The sequence below is a fragment of the Balaenoptera ricei genome, chromosome 9 (genome assembly GCF_028023285.1).
Source record: "Balaenoptera ricei isolate mBalRic1 chromosome 9, mBalRic1.hap2, whole genome shotgun sequence".
NCBI classification, from domain to species: domain Eukaryota; kingdom Metazoa; phylum Chordata; class Mammalia; order Artiodactyla; family Balaenopteridae; genus Balaenoptera; species Balaenoptera ricei.
This window is the reverse complement of record NC_082647.1, coordinates 76,568,344-76,587,240: the sequence shown is the minus strand read 5'-3', so window position 1 is coordinate 76,587,240 and position 18,897 is coordinate 76,568,344. Positions and strand designations below refer to the sequence as shown.

Here is an 18,897-nt window from a genome sequence, read left to right as displayed (position 1 = left end):
TTGTGTAGCGCAGGAAGTCAATAAGTATTTGCCCCTTTCTCCCATTTACAAAGGTGTGGTTTGGCCCTTCATGTCTGCTGGGGTCTTGCCCTGGTCCTAGTGGACCTTCTTGCCAACAGACTCTCTGGCTCTTTAAATCAGGCCAACACATCAGCGGCCCACATGGCTAATTGTCAGTAAAACTGATTGTGTGTGTACTCCTCTGCTCACCCTTGCTCTCTCCCTATTTTCTGATCAGCTGACCTTTTGGCTTTCTTTCCCTCTCTGACCCCTCACTCTCCTACTCCCTATTCTGTCAGGACTTGATGGCAGAATTCAGTTTCTTGGGTTTTGACTGCTTGCATTCTTTGAGATGTTAGAGTACAACACACTCTCTGGATCTTCCTATTTCTATTCCTTCAGGTAAACACTTCCCCTGGCCAGGCTCTGGCCCAGCTGACCTCAGTTATCCTGCAATCCTCCACCAGTACCCTGGTCTGATCTGTCAAGATTCTCATCAAACAGAACAGGCACTCTCTACACTGTCTTTAAGATTGTCCACGTGATTAAAAGCTTCTATGGGTCCTTCATTGCCTGTAGAATAAAGTCTAAACCTGAGCTGTCCAATATGGGAGTTATTAAAATTCAAATAAAAAATTGAGTTCCTCCACTATGCCATATTTCAAGCGCTGGATAGCCACTTGTGGCTAGTGGCTATCATATTGGACAACGCAAATATAGAACATTTTCATCCTTGAAGAAAGCGGTGTTGGACAGTGCTCATCTACATACCTTAGTGCAGTTCATATGGCCTTTATAATCTCATCTCAGTGTTTTGCTCTAGCTTAATTTTTGGCTGCTACATACCTTTCAGCCCCACCCACTTTCTCAGTGTTCTGCAGCCAATCAGTGCCCTTTCACACTTCACGCCTTTGAACTTGCTGTTCCCGCTTCCTGAAATGCCGTTTGACTTCCTTCTCTGGCAAACTCCTATCTACCTTTTAAGATCCAACTCAAATATCACCTTCCTTGTGAAGTTCCCTGACTCTCCTAAACACAATAATTTCTTCTTCTGTGTTCCTCTGGCTCATTGAACCTAGCTCTGTTGCCCTTATCACCATATTTTGTTATTATTTACTTATAAATCTGTCTATACTCTTGGATGGGGGATCCTGATTGTTCTATAGATCTACCCTAATGATTAGCTGAAGTTGTTTGCTTGATGCCCTTTCAATATCAAGTAATATATTTTCTTACTTTTTGCTTGTTATTTATGTGTGTGCCATGTTTGAAAAGATCTTGGTGCTTTAGGAGAAGTCCTTCCCCTTTCTTATAAAACTAAAGTGGCTTCCTGTCTTCCAGGTTGAAGGTTCATTTTTCTTCTAATCAATTCTGATTGGACTTGCGAGGGACGTGGTAGGAGGAATCGACAAGGTCGAAACAGAGGAACTATATGTAGGAAATAGTTCAGATGTGCTCAGGTTCCAGTCGTTACATAAAATATTTAGTGTGTATTTGGGAGAAGAGTAGGGAGGGAAGATGAAGAAAAACAAAACAAAACAAAACAGCTCATGGAACGGATATTGTGGAATTGTTTGACTTTTTCCAGACTAAGGCCAAAAGCAATGATATAAGGTGAGAAGAGTTTTTATTACCATTTTGCAAAACGTACATTTTTTTCTCCCCTCCGAGAATTTGATAAAATTTTGAGAAATTCTGGTGACTCGAATTACTGGGAAGTAAATCCTCCTGACCAAGAAATTAAGATATCAATTAGTTTCTCTTCTGTGATTACGGTTAACAGCATTTCGAAAGGCTTATTTTCTTCTGGGAGGGCTGTAAATCCTAATGCCTGAGTCCAAGAGACCTTCTCTGATCACTATCGCCTAGTTGTTGCCGCAATCTTAACAATCAATCATCTCCCCTTGGGTGCCCCGACCACGCCTATTGCTCAGACCACGCCCACCAAGTCGCTCTCCCTCCCACCTCATGGCTCCGCCCCAGGCCTAGCAGAGGAAGATTCTCATTGGTGGAGAAGTTGCTCTGGTCCCGCCCCGGCGAGCGGCGATAGGCCGAGCTGGCGTGGGGCGGTGGCGGTTGGCTGCCTGGGGACGGGTCCCTGGTCTTGCCCGTCAGGGTAGCTGGCGGCAGTGGCGGCTCTCGGGACTGGGTTGTCAGTCCGTGAGCGGAGGGGGAAGATGGCTCGCGGGGACCCGTTCTGCTAGGAAGAAGGGGGGCAGGTGGTGCTGCTTACTCGGGAGAAAGCAGAGCAGCCGCCGTCGCTGTCGCTGCGAGCCAGACAAGTCGAGGTTCTGGAGGTGGAGCCTGGAGAGCCGTTCTGGTGAGTCCGGCCGAGCGAACCGCGCCGGGCCCCCAGGGCGGCCGGCGACCGATAACTTTTTTGTCAGGGAGGAGCCGGGGCGAGGCGGCGGCGGGGAGGGCACCGGGACTTTGTCCCCGGGGCGGCGGCTTCGTTGGAGGTAACGGCTCCCGCGCGAGGCGCCGTGGTTGGGCGTGAGACGGTGCTGGGCGCCTGGGGCGTCCGGAGGTCTGGGGAGCGGGACCGGATGGTGGGCTGCGGCCGGCGGCTTCTCGCCCAGAAGTTGGGCGCAGCCCGCCTGCTGCCTGGGCGGCGGTGGCAGCTTTGTGCGCGCGGACTCGGGTCTTTCTCCTTCCCCGGCCAGGAGCCCTCCGACCTCCGGGCGTGACCGGAGTGCAGCCGCCTCGCCCCGACCCGCCGCCCCTCGGCGGGGTTGGCCTAGGGTGGCACCCCGCCACCCCCGCCGCGGCTGATGCTCCGGCCTGACCTCTCCTACCCCTCCCACCCCTCCTACTCCTGCTTGCCACTTCAGCGAGGCTGCCGCTATCCGTTCAGTCTAATGGCCAAAACGGTCACTGTCGTCCCCCTCGTCTTTGAAAGCTGCATTCGCCTCGGTTCCCCACCCGCCCCAAGTCGGACAGATTCACAAAGCAGGCACGATTCCTTCCTTGGTTATTTACACCGGAGATCTCTTCTGCAGCCCTTGCCCTCTTCTTACTAAGAGTTAGTCCTCTCCTTAGGATGATTCTAACATACTCGAGAATCGTCAGGGTTTTGTCTGAAAATTGTTGCATTGAAAGACCCGCCGAAGTTTGCACGCTTTGGCAAAACTGCGTATCCGCCCTTCGGTGTGCACATGTGTGCGTTGTACCCTCAGAGTTTAGACAGTCCTGATAATTTTTAATTTTGCCCTGGTGTTTTCGTACTCTGCAGAATCGGTTCTCTGATAAATACACTATCACACGCCTGGCAGCCGCTCGGCTCTTCAGGTAGGGGGAGTTTATTCCGCTGGCAGCTTCTACTTATCTCAGAGACCGTACTACCGGCAGGAGGGCCAGGCTGTCCTTTGGCAAATTGTTTGTCCTTTGGGTCACCCGGTAGTTTTGGGGGCAGGTATGACACCTCTTTGGTTCGTGTATCATTTTACAGTTTGAAATTTTCAGCTTTTAAAATCTTATCTGCATAAAGTCATAAATATTGGTCTAACCTTGAGTCAATGTGATAGTCCTGGGAGGCTTGTTTTCCATAAGAACATTCTCCTAACATCCATAGGTCACCGCCCCGCCCCCGGCCCCCAATTTCTAAGCATTTTTTTCTTTAGGTTAATACATTTTAAGTCCAAAGCACCATATTTTTGAAGTGCAGGCAAGAAAGAAAGAAAAAAAATATCTGTAGGATATGCTTGATTGGCCAATAGTAGCTTCAAAGTCAGTTATTCTAATAATTCATTTCAACAAAGTGGCAAGGGAGAAAATCATCACCTATTTTAGAAAATAAACTCTGGATTTGGTGTATTTAGCCTTTTTTGATTTACTATACTTGTAACCATAGAGGGATTATAAACCCTCTTAGTTATCAGCATTAACAGGATATGGATAGCCAGATGAGGCATTGGCTAGGTCAGTGTGTTATCCCTGCTATGCTTCCTTTCTTTGTTGTATTCCTATTTTATGAAATCTGCTCTTGGTTGCATTTTTAGAGTGGTGTTGTTTTGACAGTCAGAGTTTAAATATATCTCGTAGTCAACTATTTTACTCAGGATCCTGTTGCCTGATATTTATTTTATAATGAATATTAAGAAATCTTTAAAAAATGTTAGTATCAAGACCATTTTGGGGGGTATCAAGTTTACATTTTGTAAATAATGGAAATTATGTCAAACGTAAAATTTGCACTATCCCAGGCTGAATAGGTGCTAGGGATACAGAAATGAATGTCATAACTCTTGTCATCAAGGAATTTACTGTGTAATATGCAAGACAGATAAGTAAAGTAACAATTATAATACCCTCTGATAAGTGTGAGTAGAGATATGCCTAGTATAGTAAGGGAGCAGAGTAGGAGATGGCTAAGTCAGCTTGGATGTATATAAAGTCGGGGGCACACAGTAGAGTTTTAAACTATGACATAATTTTGCCAAGTGCAGGACGTAAGTGAATAACTTTCCAAGAAGAGAATATAAATATAGTCAGTGAGAAAGCAAGGAGGCATGAGAAACCCTGGTAGTTTAGAGAAGTCATTTGTCAGTGACAAGTCCGAAGTCAGTAACGTTGACGTGACTTGAATGCAGGGGTCAGACGGGGAAATGGTGGAAGATGAGAACAGCGAGGGTGGTAGAGGGCCAGACCAGGGCCTTGTATCCTTGGCTAAGGGGGTTGCGTTGAAAGTGATGGGTGAGAAACTGCTTAATGGATCTGTGTTTTGGATTCTCACTCTGGCAGAGTGAGGTAGAATCTGATAGATGCTGTCACCTCGGGAAAGAAAGGAGGAGGAATCAAGACTGAGGATTTGATTTGGTTCCATTGATTGGAAATGAGGAACACATAGATGGAGGGAAGATGATACATTCTATTTTGGATACTTTTGGATTTGAGGAAGCTGTGGAATGTTCAGGTGAAGCTGTAGATAGATGTTTGGATCTAGGATGTGAAACTTGTAAGGGAAATCAGGAATAGAGGGAAGAGCGGAGGTTGAATTGAAGAAGCTGCGTTGACTTGGGTATGTTGGAATGACTCAGATTGGGAGTCTTTAGCATAATGAAAGCAGCAGTCAGAGAACAGACAAATAAAAAGCAGATAGGTGGAAGAATAGTGTGAAAGAGAGAAGAGTAGTAGTTAGAAAGGTGGGAAGAACTTCAAGAGGGATGCCAAGGGAGGAGAAATTTTCAAATAGAGGGGGAATGGGTCAACAATTTCAAATTCTTTGAAGAGGTGTCAAATAAGGAGAGACTTCAGGGACCAGTGAATTTGTCAGGAGTCCGTAGGTGACTTTGACAAGTACAGATTTAGCTGAGTGGTGGTTCAGAAACTAGTCTTCAGAAGACTGAGAAAGAATGGATGATGATAAAGTAGACATGCTTGCCTGAGGCATTTTAAGAAAACTGAGGAAGGGAGAGAATGACAGCTATAGAACAGTGGTTCTCAATCTTACCTACACATTTACAATCTTCTGGGGGAGCTTTTAAGAATCCCGATTTCAAGGGGGAACTCTTGTACCAATTTGGGGAGTGGGACAGGACCCAGACATCAGTATTTATTTCAATAGCTTTATTGAAGTATAATTGGCAAATAATAAACTATACATAGTTAAAGTGTGCAGTTCAATGTTTAACATGTGTTTATACTCATTAAACCGTCACCACAATCAAAATCACCTCCAAAAGTTTCCTAGTGCCCCTTTGTAATCTCTCTCTCTCATCCCCTGAAACCACTGATATACTTTTTGTTACTATAGATTAGTTGCATAGATATTTTAAAGCTCCCTAGGTAATTCTGTAGGCATAGTTGAAACTGCTGCAGAGGGATATGGGTTGAAGAGATATTGTGCTTGTTTTTTTTTATATGCATAAGGAAAGTGAGAAGTAAGAGATTAGGAAAGTTATCTATTGGAACTAAGTCCCTGAGGACATAGAAGTAGATGGAATTTAGAGCTTTGACTGGTAAGAAAGGAAGACAATTCTGGAAGCAACATCTCTAACAAAGAATATGATATTAAAGATAGTATTTTTTGTTGTTGTTGTTATCAGCATCAAAGTTGTCATCATGTAATATCAAGATTAGTTCTCTGAAATACTCAAAAACAATTAACATCTGAATATTATGAAAATGAATGCCGCTCAGAAAAACCCCTTAAATGCAGCCTGAGACCCCTGGCCACCACCATGTAATGCTTTGTCATTTTTTTGGAGGGGAGCAGATGGAATTAACAGTTTGACTATTGCTTATTGTTAAGAGCCAAGTACTGCTAGAATCTTTTTGGCCCTCTCAGAGTTAGGCTGTATATCTGCACTGTGGAAAGAGAACATTTAACATTTACAAATCTCCTGTTTAAAGTATTTTTGTTCAGAAGAAATCCTGCTTGCTTGCCCTTTGGATGTATGCCTTTTAAATACATTGGAGAAGAAAATCCTTCTTCTGTGTCCCAAATGAGACAGAGAAGAGTTGTGATTAGAAGTTGTCAAAGGCCCACACTTTGGGACTTCCCTGGTGGCACAGTGGATAAGACTCCACACTCGCAATGCAGGGGGCCCGGGTTTGATCCCTGGTCAGAGAACTGGATCCCACATGCATGCCGCAACTCAGAGTTCTCATGCCACAACTAAGGAGCCCATGTGCTGCAACTAAGGAGCTGGTGAGCCTCAGCTAAGGAGCCCACCTGCCACAACTAAGACCCGGTGCAACCAAATAAATAAATATTTAAAAAAAAAAAAAAGGCTCACACTTTGTATCCTGAGAAAGGTAATTCTACCCCCCCATCCTACCCCACTCCCCCATTCCACTTCTTTTTCTTTTTTTTTAAATTTCCGGCTCAGGTTTTGGATGTAGGTGAAAGCTGAGCCCCACTGGTTCTGAGGTCCAGGGTTTGTTCTTCACTCTTGTTTCTTACCTTTGGCAGGGGGCTGAAAGCAAATGGTTAACATCTAAATATTATTTGACATTGCACTTGAGCATAAATAAAGGTGGGGTGAAAAATTTTGTCTGATTGTTTCCTAGAGTTCTGAAAATTTCTTTCATTGTGATGAAAGTATAAAAGTATGATCAGACCTAGAGAGGGTAGGCATCCCTAGTTTTGGTGCAGCCTAAAAGAGTGGGACTATCAATGTTAACATGATTTTGAATACTATTGTTACTATAGTCAAAGCAATATTGTAAACATTCTGTATTTTCTTAATTACTATTGTAATACATAATAATTGTAGGAAATTTGGAAAATTCAGGAAAGCATAAATGATAAATAACATAATACCTTCACCCATTGATAATCATTATTAATACTTTGGTGAATATCCTTATACGTCTTTTTAAATGGGATTTACTCTTTTTTTTTTTTTTAACAAAAAACCCCCCCATATTGTAACTACCCTTTTTCTGTTGTTGTTCATGCTGTTCTGTTGCTAGCTTACTTTTACATAATTGAATGAATACTTACCCGAGTCAATAAAACATTATTTTTTTACAACAGAACATCATTTTAAATGTGTGGCTAATATTCCAGCATATGGATTTACCATTATTTATTTAACCAGCATTTCAGTTGTTAAAAATTTAAGCTCTTTCCAATAATTTTGAACGAATCATGCAGCAGTTAGCTTCTTGATGGATTAATCATTGCCCATATCTTTATTTACTTAAGACAAATTCTGAAATCAAAAGGTATCATATTTTAATTATTTTTGATAGATATTAATAGAATGCCTTCCAGAAAGTTTTAATTAATATTCATTTTTGTTAATTGTGCTTGAGAATGTCAGCAACCTCTCCATATTAAAAATCTGCCATTTTGAAATGAAGAGTTATATCTTCTTTTTTTTTTAAAGAAATTCACGTTCTTTTATTTATTTATTTATGACTGTGTTGAGTCTTCGTTTCTGTGTGAGGGCTTTCTCTCGTTGCGGCAAGTGGGGACCACTCTTCATCGCGGTGCACGGGCCTCTCACCATCGCGGCCTCTCTTGTTGCGGAGCACAGGCTCCAGACGCGCAGGCTCAGTAGTTGTGGCTCACGGGCCCAGTTGCTCCGTGGCATGTGGGATCTTCCCAGACCACGGCTCGAACCCGTGTCCCCTGCATTGGCAGGCAGACTCTCAACCACTGCGCCACCAGGGAAGCCCCAGAGTTGTATCTTCTATAAATTTTTTTGTTTCATTGGTTATTAGTTACTTTAAATATTTGTATTTTTTTGTGAATTATCTACTACTGTACTTTGTTTATTATGATATAAAGATATGATATGGAGACTTTTAAAAACTGAGTTATGAGAGCTCTTTGTATATAAAACTATTAGACATTGGTCAAATTACAATGCAAATAATTTCTCCAGTTTGTCATTTGCATCCTAATTTTGTTTTTGGTGTGAATTTTTTCTTTTTAAACAGATTTTTAACATTTAGTGTAGTTAAATCTATCAAATTTTTCTTTTATGGTATCTGCCTGCTTAGGAAAGCCTTGTTACATTCCCAAATTATGTAAGTAATTACCTCTATTTCCTTATATTACTTTCAGAGTTTTAAAAAACATTTACATCTTTAATCTATTTGGAATGTATTTTGAGGTAGAGTGGCAAGTCAATTATTTTAATACTATTTACTGACTAATTATCTTTCCCCAGAGGTTTTAAATGCTTTCTTTTTTATATACCAATTCATGATTTTTTTTCCAGGTTTTCTATTCTGCTTCATTGGGCTATATTTTTTGCTCCAGTAACTCCAAACAGTTCTAATTATTATAACTTTTTAATGTATCTTACTATAAGGTTGTGTGAATTCCTATTATCTTTTTCAAAACATTTTCAGTGTTTCTCATATATTTTTTTCAGATTGCCTCTAATTCAGTTTATTTAGACCCTGAAAGAACCCAATTGGAATTTCTAAACTAATGTTTTAGAGATAGCTGTGATATCTTTACAATATTTTAATCATTCCTTCAAGTCATCTTTTATGACTCAGTGTTTTGTAGTTTTCTTCATGTGGTTCTGCCTGTTTTTAAAGTTGATTTTTGGTATTTTAAAACTTGTTGCTATTGTGAGTGGAATATTTTTTCATTGTATTTTAAAGAGGATTGCATCTTCCTGGTGGAACATAGAAAAGTTGGTGACTTGTGTATACTGTTTTCTAACTGGTTATTTTACAAAATTCTTAATTCTAATAGTTTTTATTGGATTTTGTAATAAGGCAGTTATAGCCTTTGTAAATGATGATAATTTTGTTTTCTTGCCAATATTTAACCCTTTCTTGTTTAAAAAATTACACTGATCGGAATGTCTAGAAGATTGTTAAATTATAGTAGTGAATAGTGAGCATCTTTGGCTCATTTCTCATTTGAATGAATGCCCTTAGGGTTTCATAGTTGTGTATTCTTTTTCACAATTTTTTTTAGTATGTTAAGGAAATAGTCTTCTATTCCCCTTTTTTGGAGTTGAGGTTAAATTGGAAAAATATATTAAATTTGATCACATACTGAGATAATTATATGGTTTTTCTTCTTTTACCTATTGGTTGATGAATTATATTAGAAGATTTCCTAGTGGATTTCACCAATTTTGTCTCTTTGGAATAAAGGCAACTTGATAATAGCATACCTCTTTAAAGCTACATTTGGTTGCTCTGTAAGATCTCTAGTGTTCTTTTTGTATTACCTTTTTGAGGTTTTGGTTTCTGAATATGCTAGCTTTGTAAAATAGAGAGAGAGAGAGAGAGAGAGAGAGAGAGAGAGAGAGAGAAGTGTTCCATCTTTTTTATAAGCTCTGGCAATCTCTTCTTTGATGTTCTGAAATAGTTTAGCTATAAAAATGTCTAGGTCTTTTTGGATTAAATACAACTTGTTGAGATTTTAATATCTGCTACTTTCTTAAGTACTTTGCATAATTAATTTCATTTATCTGTGCACAGCTTTGCAAGATAAGTATTATCCTTATTCTACAGATAAACTGAGACTCAGAGAGATTAAGATACTTGTTCAAGAGCAACAGCTAGTTAGTGGTAGAGAGAGTTTAAACTCAATTCCTATCTGATGCCATGATTCATGATTTTTAATCAGTACCCTAATCTTTTCCTTATCAGGACTCTTTCCTTATTCTCTATTACTGAGAAGTAAACTTAATTATTTTATTTGAGTGTCTTATTAAGTGTTTTCATCTTTGCCCAATTAATTTCAGTTTTTGGTAACCCTATCTTAATTATTACTGGTTTGTTCTGTTTTGATATCGTATCTTCTGCTGTTTTAACAAATACAGCCCAGTATGGTTATGACAGAAGATACTGGAATGGGAATGGGATGATATTCATTTAATGCACTTTATATAATTCATGTTTTAATTTGTCAGGTGTTCAAGATCAACTTGCATTCCTGAATCCTGTTTTTACCTTGTAAGGAATGTTAAGCGCAACACATCAAGGAGCTTTGGAAATAGTACTTTTCCATTCTAGTTTAAATATTTGTCATTGTTGAAGCTTGCATCAGGGTAGGCTTTTAGTAGTAAATGTTAAATGATATTTGTTTGGTGTGTGCTTTCTGGAACAAAGAGTCTTTTGATTAGCGGATGAACATTAGTTGCTTTCTCATATAAATGCATAAGCATTCATTCAGTTGTTTGCACTAGACCTAATGAAAACATTATATGTGAGTTCTTAAACTGTGCAATGAACATTATTTGAGGTTTCAGGTATTGGAAGATATACATTCCTCTTCTGTAGAGGAACTTACAGGCTTGGAAATTAAAGAGAATAATGTAAGCCTTAAAAGTGCTTAAGTTGGGCAAGCAATTGTAAACTCTGTTTCTATCTTTTTGAGCTCCTCTGGTTTTTTTTCCCCCTTTAGATGTAAGTAACATTTAATTAATTCAATTAGGATATTGGTTCTAATCAACATACACAGACTGTACTCCCCACCGCCACTAATGGGGGGCAGAAGAAGCTGCCAGTCTGACCTGGCACATAACATGCTCTTTGGATCTAAATGTCAAAGTTCCTGTTGATTTGTTAATCCATAGATATTATTGTGGTGGACGGAGTGACCACATGGTCCTCAAAGCAGTGCACACTTTAGTAGTTGAGAAGAGGGAGAGACTGTTTTGGGAAATTATGAAACTTTGAGTGGGTCTGGATAAAGGAATGTAGAGGAAGGTGGAAGTATTTTAGAAATGGGTGGGGGGAGATGCATCAACTAAGTATGAAAGGTAGAAATGTGCAAATCCAATAGACTGTTAGAGAAGTATGGAAAATCAGAAGAATGGGTTACGTGGGTGATAGAAGCAGACTATTGAAGTCAGTGAAGTCTTCTCAGTAGAGTTTCAGAAAGGAAGATGCTTGTGGCAAGGTTAAAGAGAAGGAATGAGTATCGAGAGAACCAATAGAACTGTCATTTTTGAGGTCATGGAGAGTATATGATGAGAACCAAATATATACTGTAAAGGGGGTTAAGGAATAAATTGGTGGTGAAATAATTGGAGGCAGTGGCAGTAGATAAGGCTACTAAATCAGAAAGCTAATCAGTGAAGAATAAATAAGGATGAAAGTAACTGGAGGGCATTAGAAGCTAATGAAGCTTCCCTCCCAGTTCTATCCCTCCCCCACCCCCTCCCCACAGATCCTGAAAAGCATTTTGCCCAACTGAATGAAGTGCAAATTGTCCAATTGAAAATATTTTGTTAGTGATAATTTGAACTATCATTGAGCATCTGTGGTGTGCCAGTGATTTAGTTGTATTATTTTTAATCCCTAAAACATTCCTGTAATACAGATGTTATCACCTACTTTTCACAGTGGACGAAACTAAGAAAGTTTAAGTAACTTGCTGGAAAGTGGGCATGGTGTTTTTGGACTCTTCATTATGCCATGCTTCTTCTGTTTATTGAGCTGTGTTAAAACACTTGGGGACATTGTAAAGCAACCATACTCCTATAAAATTAATTAAAAAAAAACACGTGGGGAAGGGGTGGTTGTAAAAGGAATATAAGGTATGATTCCTCTCCTTATAGAAAGGAGTGGAAGAGAAGTTTTAGTTATGTTTGCTGTAATTTGTGTTGACTGTATTTTCTATTTAAAATGTTTTATAAAAGGATTCCTTTCAGTAAGCTCCTCTACCATATGTATAATACTTAAATTTTAAACATTTTATCTAGAGATGAAATGTTCTTTTTATCCATGATAATGATTGGTTGAGGGGAAAGGAAGTACAGTCCAAGAAAGATGATGTCAAGAAAAGTCAGGATATGAGAATTCTCTGGTATTCCAGAGGTTAGGACTCCACTCTGTCACTGCCGAGGGTGCAGGTTCAGTCTCTGGTTGGGGAACGAAGATCCCACAAGTTGCGTGGCGCAGCCAAAGGGAGAAAGAAAAAAAAAAAAAAGGTAGTGTACGAATAGTTCTTTTCACTGTGAGAGCTACAAGTATGTTATACAATTTTCGGTAGCACCTCAGAAAGTCTAGCTTCTTCATGGAAATCATACTGAGCTTGTCACAAGATGGTAATCAGGGCAGATATTTTTCATGACACCAGATTATAAAGCTTCAGAGTTTATTGTAGTATAATGTGATTTATTGAATTTGGATTCCATCAGTCAGGAATTGGTTATTGGTGACAGAGTCTAAACAGATGCTTAATTTTCTGTTGTAAACCCTTTCTTTGGAAAGAATGCATAATTGAAAAGAAATACTTAAACTACTTTAGGGATTAAACATTCTTACAGGACTTTCAAGTACTTTGAGAGGAACCAACATAGAAATTTTTGCTGTACTAATTTTAGTTTCACATTCAGCTGCAAAGCAACATCTAAGTTACATTTTGCTGTACTAGTATAAGACTTAATATTATTAAAAACTTTATTTAGAGGATTTCCCTGGTGGCACAGTGGTTAAGAATCCGCCTGCCAATGCAGGGGACACAGGTTCGATCCCTGGTCCGGGAAGATCCCACATGCTGTGGAGCAACTAAGCCCATGCACCACAACTACTGAGCCTGAGCTTTAGAGCCTGTAAGCCACAACTACTGAAGCCTGCGCACCTAGAGCTTGTGCTCCACAGCAAGAGAAGCCACTACAGTGAGAAGCCCGAGCACCGCAACGAAGAGTAACCCCCGCTTGCCACAACTAGAGAAAGCCTGCGCGCAGCAACGAAGACCCAACGCAGCCAACAAAACAAAACAAAACTTTATTTAAAAAATAATTTTATAATTCAGCCTCTGCTAAAACAAATTGACTGTGACCCCAGTTAGTATGAATCAACATGATCATACTGGGACTCCCCTGGTGGTGCAGTGGTTAAGAATCCGCCTGCCAATGCAGGGGTCATGGGTTCGATTCCTGGTCCAGGAAGATCCCACATGCCGCGGAGCAAATAAGCCCATGCGCCACAGCTACTGAACCTACTCTCTACAGCCCGTGAGCCGCAACTACTGAGCCCACGTGCTGCAACTACTGAAGCCTGCACGCCTAGAGTCCTTGCTCCACAACAAGAGAAGCCACCACAATGAGAAACCTGCGTACCACAACAGAGTAGCCCCTGCTCTCCGGCAACTAGAGAAAGCCCACGTGTAGCAACAAAGACCCAATGCAGCCAAAAATAAATAAATAAAATAAATAAATTTAAAAAAACCCAAAAAACCATGATCATACGGAACTATTTATTTCATCTTTGGTTACTATAATTTTTTAAACCAAGAAAAACAACTATGTTAATAAGATCCACTGAGTTTCTGATTGAGACAAATCAAATAGAATTTTGTAGTGTAGTTAAGATTTGTTGCTTTTGTTATTATGGCTCTATTTTATTATTATGTTGCTTTTATTATTATGGCTGGATTATTTTGGCTCTATTACATTACCACCATTAACTGTTTACTTGCATTTTTTCATTGTACCCTCCCTTTGTCTGCACATTTTCTAATTGAACATCTGAACTTCTGTTGGCAGATGTCATTAATGGTTGAGCATCTCATTCCAATTTTTGAAAGGGCAGTGACTCACCTTAAGACATCAACCCAACCCATGAGTCACTTGGAATTTGGTTCTCCTAACATTTCTCTCTTCTTTTGTCTCCAACATTAGAGAAGGGAAAACTGCCGCTTAAGAATGCAAAAAACTTTAAAGGAATTAAAATAGAACTGTGCTTTAAAAAGTGTATTTCTATATGCTATCATTTTGGGGAAAGAGAGAGGAAAGAGAGGTGAATGATAGCAAAATGATTGCAAGATAATATTTACATTGGACTTTCTTCAACATTCCTCTTCATTTTCCTCATAGCATTTGTTTTTATTTGCTTATACCCTGATTTGCCTTGATTTGTTTCAAAAGGGATTAAAGGACACTCATTTCTGCTGTGTTTTAGGTTTACTTGTTTCCCCTAATAGACTGTGAATCCCTCAAGTCAGCGACTGTGTCATACTCATTTTTGTAAATCTAGCATCTAGGACATAGAAGACATTTAATAGTTCATAACTAAATGGATGATATTTAAGTGCCTCTGTACAAGAGAAGAGAGGTTAATTGCTGCAATCCTAGTTAATTGCATGCAGCTTTGATGGCGTTAATGGACTGAATTGTGTCTGTCCCCCAACCCCATTCCTAATCCCCAGTACCTCAGAATGTAACCATATTTGGAGATAAGGTCTTTGTAGAGGTACAAATTAACTTAAAATGAGGTCATTAGGGTAGCTTCTAATCCAGTGTGACTGGTGTCCTTATAAGAAGAGGAAATCTGGATATGACTTTACAGATGGAAGATAATGTGAAGGCACAGGGAGAAGATGGCTGCAAACCAAGGAGAAAGGCCTGGAACAGAACCTTTCCTTAATGGCTCTCAGCAGGAATCAACCCTGCTGACACCTTCATTATTAGACTTCTAACCTCTGGAACTGTGAGAAAATAATGTCTATTGTTTAAGCCACCCATTCTGTGGTACTTTGTTACAGCAACCCTAATGAACTAATACAGCTGGCTTGTATGCTTGGCTATAGCAAAATCTGATACCCTTAATTTGCCTATTTCCAAGGAACAATTTGCTACACTTAATGTCAAAACCTTAGAACTTTTTACTCTTCCCCCAGGCAAGACATGGGAAAGAGAAATTTGTATGGCTTAAGGGAGAAAGTAATAACTATACATCTCAAATAAATAAATAAATAAATAAATTAAAAAAAAAATAAACAATAACTATTTGTCTCCTTCCACTTTCCTACCAATACAGTCAATGGCAAGCAGCTAGCTAATTCTCTAGTTCAACTGAATTTGTTTGGTTTGGCATGGAGGAAGTGTTTATGAGTTATTTGTGTTTAAGTGTTCAAGAACTGCCGCTAAACCTGGTTGCTTTTTCAAAGTATGGAGATGGAAGAGGAAGACTGAATAAAATAGTTATTGTGATGTTAATTTGAACTAATTGCTTGCGCATAATCTCAGCAACATTACTTTGCCTGTGTTATAATCAACAGGGCAGAACAATGTGTCTTTTATAGTGTTTTGAGACACTTAGCTGAAAGAGAAAATTTTGGACGTGTGCAAAACAAGAACACTTGCTCTATCATCATTTGGAAGTAGTTTACCAGAGTACTGAGAATAGGGTAAACTAAATTAACTAGCAAACTGAATAAACCTCTCAGTCCTAGAGTTAAAAAAAAAAATTGTTTGCCATAAAGCAAAACAAAACAAACAACAAAACCCTCCAATTTATGGGCAGTAAGAATTTTAACCTAATTTTGGCATTTAAGCTTCAGTCACATCCACACAGTCTGGAGCACCCTTGTTAACAGCCTGTAGTACCCTTGTTAACAGCCTGTAGTTACTGTGGTAAATACCAGTGTTACACTTTTTCATCCCCTTTCTTTTCCTTCATTCCAGTTGTTGAGAAAAATACTGAAACCAAGAATTTTCTCAAAGTCACTTGCTAACAAGTGGCAGAGCTGGGTCTCATTGTAAATTGAAGACTTTTGCTGTGTTACCCTACCATGTTTTTCTATGACCCTGTAGTTCTCAACTTGGCTGCCAAACAGAATCACCCATGTAATTTATTTTCCCCTACCAATTTATTTTGCGATGAAAATATTCTAGTTTTCTGTTTAGAATGAAAATATTAAGAAGGAAAGAATAAAAGAGTAAATTATTCATGAAACAGTATACTATAAACTTTGAACTGTTGTGTGCTGAGGGTAGGGATTGTTGATAGCATGAAGAGTGATTGAGAATGGGGACTCTAGAGTTGGGCTGCTTGGGTTCTAAATCTGACTCAACTACTTACTGGTGTGTGACCTTGGACAAGTTATTTCTTTAAGCTTCAGCTTCCTTTTTTTTGTGAAATGGAGATTATATTAATTTACCACTTAGGAAGTCTGTGAGGATTAAATGAAAATTCCCATAAAGCACTTAACAAAGTGCCAGACACATAAGTGCTTGAGAAATGTTAATCGTTATCACAGTATCATCCCTGGACATCTGTTGTTGACACATTTGACTCACACTGTTTTCTAGACTGTATTCCCAATGATGCCAGTTGTGTCTGGACCATAAAGGATCTAATGGGCAAATACACTTGGGAAAATATTTCATTCTAAATAGCTTTCCTGGAGATTCATTAACACAGATATAGCATATTAAAAGGCTCTGACAAGTCCTTTGATTTAAAAGAAAGAAAACTCTAACTTTCTTGAGTAGTTAAATTTTAATAGGGAAAGCCTTTTCTTCTTTGGTACAACTGTTAATATCTTTTAGAACGGTTTGTTTTTGTTTGTTTGGTTTTATTTTTGGCTGTGTTGGGTCTTCGTTGCTGCGCGTGGGCTTTCTCTAGTTGCAGCGAGCGGGGTCTACTCATCATTGAGGTGCGCAGGCTTCTCATTGTGTTGCCTTTTGTTGCAGAGCATGGGCTCTAGGTGCACGGGCTTCAGTAGTTGTGGTGCACGGGCTTAGTGGCTCCACTGCATGTGGGATCTTCCCGGACCAGGGATCGAACCTGTGTCCCCTGCATTGGCAGGCGGATTCTTAACCACTGCGCCACCAGGGGAGTCCTAGAACAGTTCTAACAATAGTTTAGGAAGCACTGCCTAAACTATTTATACTGTGTTTACCTGGTTTAGTGAATTAATAAGGATAGTGATCTTTTTATTTTCCCCAATTATTTGTACTCTACAATAACAATATGATGTATAGTTGGAAGGAGCCAGGAGTTTGGGATTCTAGTAGAATTTCTGTAACTACGTAGGAGAGTGATCTTGTATTTAGCCTGTATATGTGCCTTTTAAAAGTAACAAAATAAATGAGGAAAATGACTGTAAACAGCTGGTTATATGAAAGATTTGTCATTGAAATAACTTGCCTATTAGATTTGACTTTTTTTCAGCCTTAGTACCAACTGTCATACAACCAGCCTTGCAAATAAGTTATAGGAATAAGAGCTATGTTTGTGATCAAGTCCCTGATATCCAATTCATTATAGAAATAGTCACTAACAAAACTACAGAAGCTTTGAGAAATCTGGTTAAAAATAATTCCTTGATAAGTTCAAATTCTGTATATGGTTAAGAAGTTGAGGTTTGGGGTTTTTTTTTTTTTAACATACTTAATTTAGATTAGTTTGTCACATTCTGATGTTTGTAGCCTAACTTAAATAAAAAATAATAAAATCTATCCTCAAATAGAGATCATTTTTAACATACAGAAATCTGTTGCATTTCTTTACACTAACAATGAAATATCAGAAAGGGAAAGTTAAAAAAAAATTCATTTTAAAATTGCACTAAAAAAAAAAACAAAGGGCTTCCCTGGTGGCACAGTGGTTGAGAATCCGCCTGCCAATGCAGGGGACACGGGTTCGAGCCCTGGTCTGGGAAGATCCCACATGCTGCGGAGCAACTGGGCCCGTGAGCCACAACTACTGAGCCTGCGCGTCTGGAGCCTGTGCTCCCAACAAAAGAGGCTGCGACAGTGAGAGGCCCGCGCACCGCGATGAAGAGTGACCCCCGCTTGCCGCAACTAGAGGAAGCCCTTGCACAGAAACGAAGACCCAACACACCCAAAAAAAATAAAAAATAAAAAATAAATAAATAAATAAAGTGCAGTTCCATCACATTTAAAAAAAAAAAAAAAGAGTTTAAAAAAAAAAAAAAAAAAAAAAAACAAAAAAGCTTAGGAATAAACCTGACCAAGGAGGTGAAAGATTTATATGATGAGAACTATAAAACATTGATAAGGGAAACTGAAGATGATTCAAAGAAATGAAAAGATATCCCATGCTCTTGGATTGGAAGAATTAATATTGTTAAAATGGCCGTACTATACAAAGAAATCTACAGATTTAATATGATCCCTATCGAATTAACCATGACATTTTTCACAGAACTAGAACAAATAATCCTAAAATTGATATAGAACCATAAAATGCCAAAGCAATCCTGAGGAAAGAGAACAAAGCTGAAGGCATAACCCTTCCAGATTTCAGACAATACTACAAATCTATAGTAATCAAAACAGCGTGGTATTGGCACAAAAACAGCCATATGGATTAATGGAATAGAATGAAGAGCCTGGAAATAAACCCACACACCTGTGGTCAATTCATCTTCAACAAAGTAGGCAAGAATAAACAATGGAGAAAAGACAGTCTCTTCAGCAAGTGATTTTGGGAAAGCTGGACAGCCGCATGTCAATCAATAAAGTTAGAACACACAGTCACACCATACACAAAAATAAACTCAAAATGGCTTAAAGACTTAAATATAAGACACGACATCATAAAACTCCTAGAAGAGAACATAGGCAAAATATTCTCCGACATAAATTGTAGCAGTGTTTTCTTAGGTCAGTCTCCCAAGGCAATAGAAATAAAAGCAAAAACAAACAAATGGGACCTAATCAAACTTATAAGCTTTTGCACAGCAAAGGAAACCATAAACACAACGAAAAG

The 18,897-nt window shown here is 39.2% G+C and overlaps 1 protein-coding gene across 5 annotated transcripts in view; it reads left to right on the top strand.

Moving 5' to 3' along the window:
* Positions 1–2,107: 2,107 nt before the first annotated feature.
* The window catches only part of HYCC1 (hyccin PI4KA lipid kinase complex subunit 1), a 92,928-nt gene continuing 76,138 nt past the window's right edge, over positions 2,108–18,897 (top strand). For all 5 annotated transcript variants that reach the window (XR_009505072.1, XM_059933987.1, XM_059933986.1 and 2 more), the window contains exon 1: positions 2,108–2,320. The gene's annotated coding sequence lies outside the window, so the exon portion shown is untranslated. The remainder of the gene's footprint in view (positions 2,321–18,897) is intronic.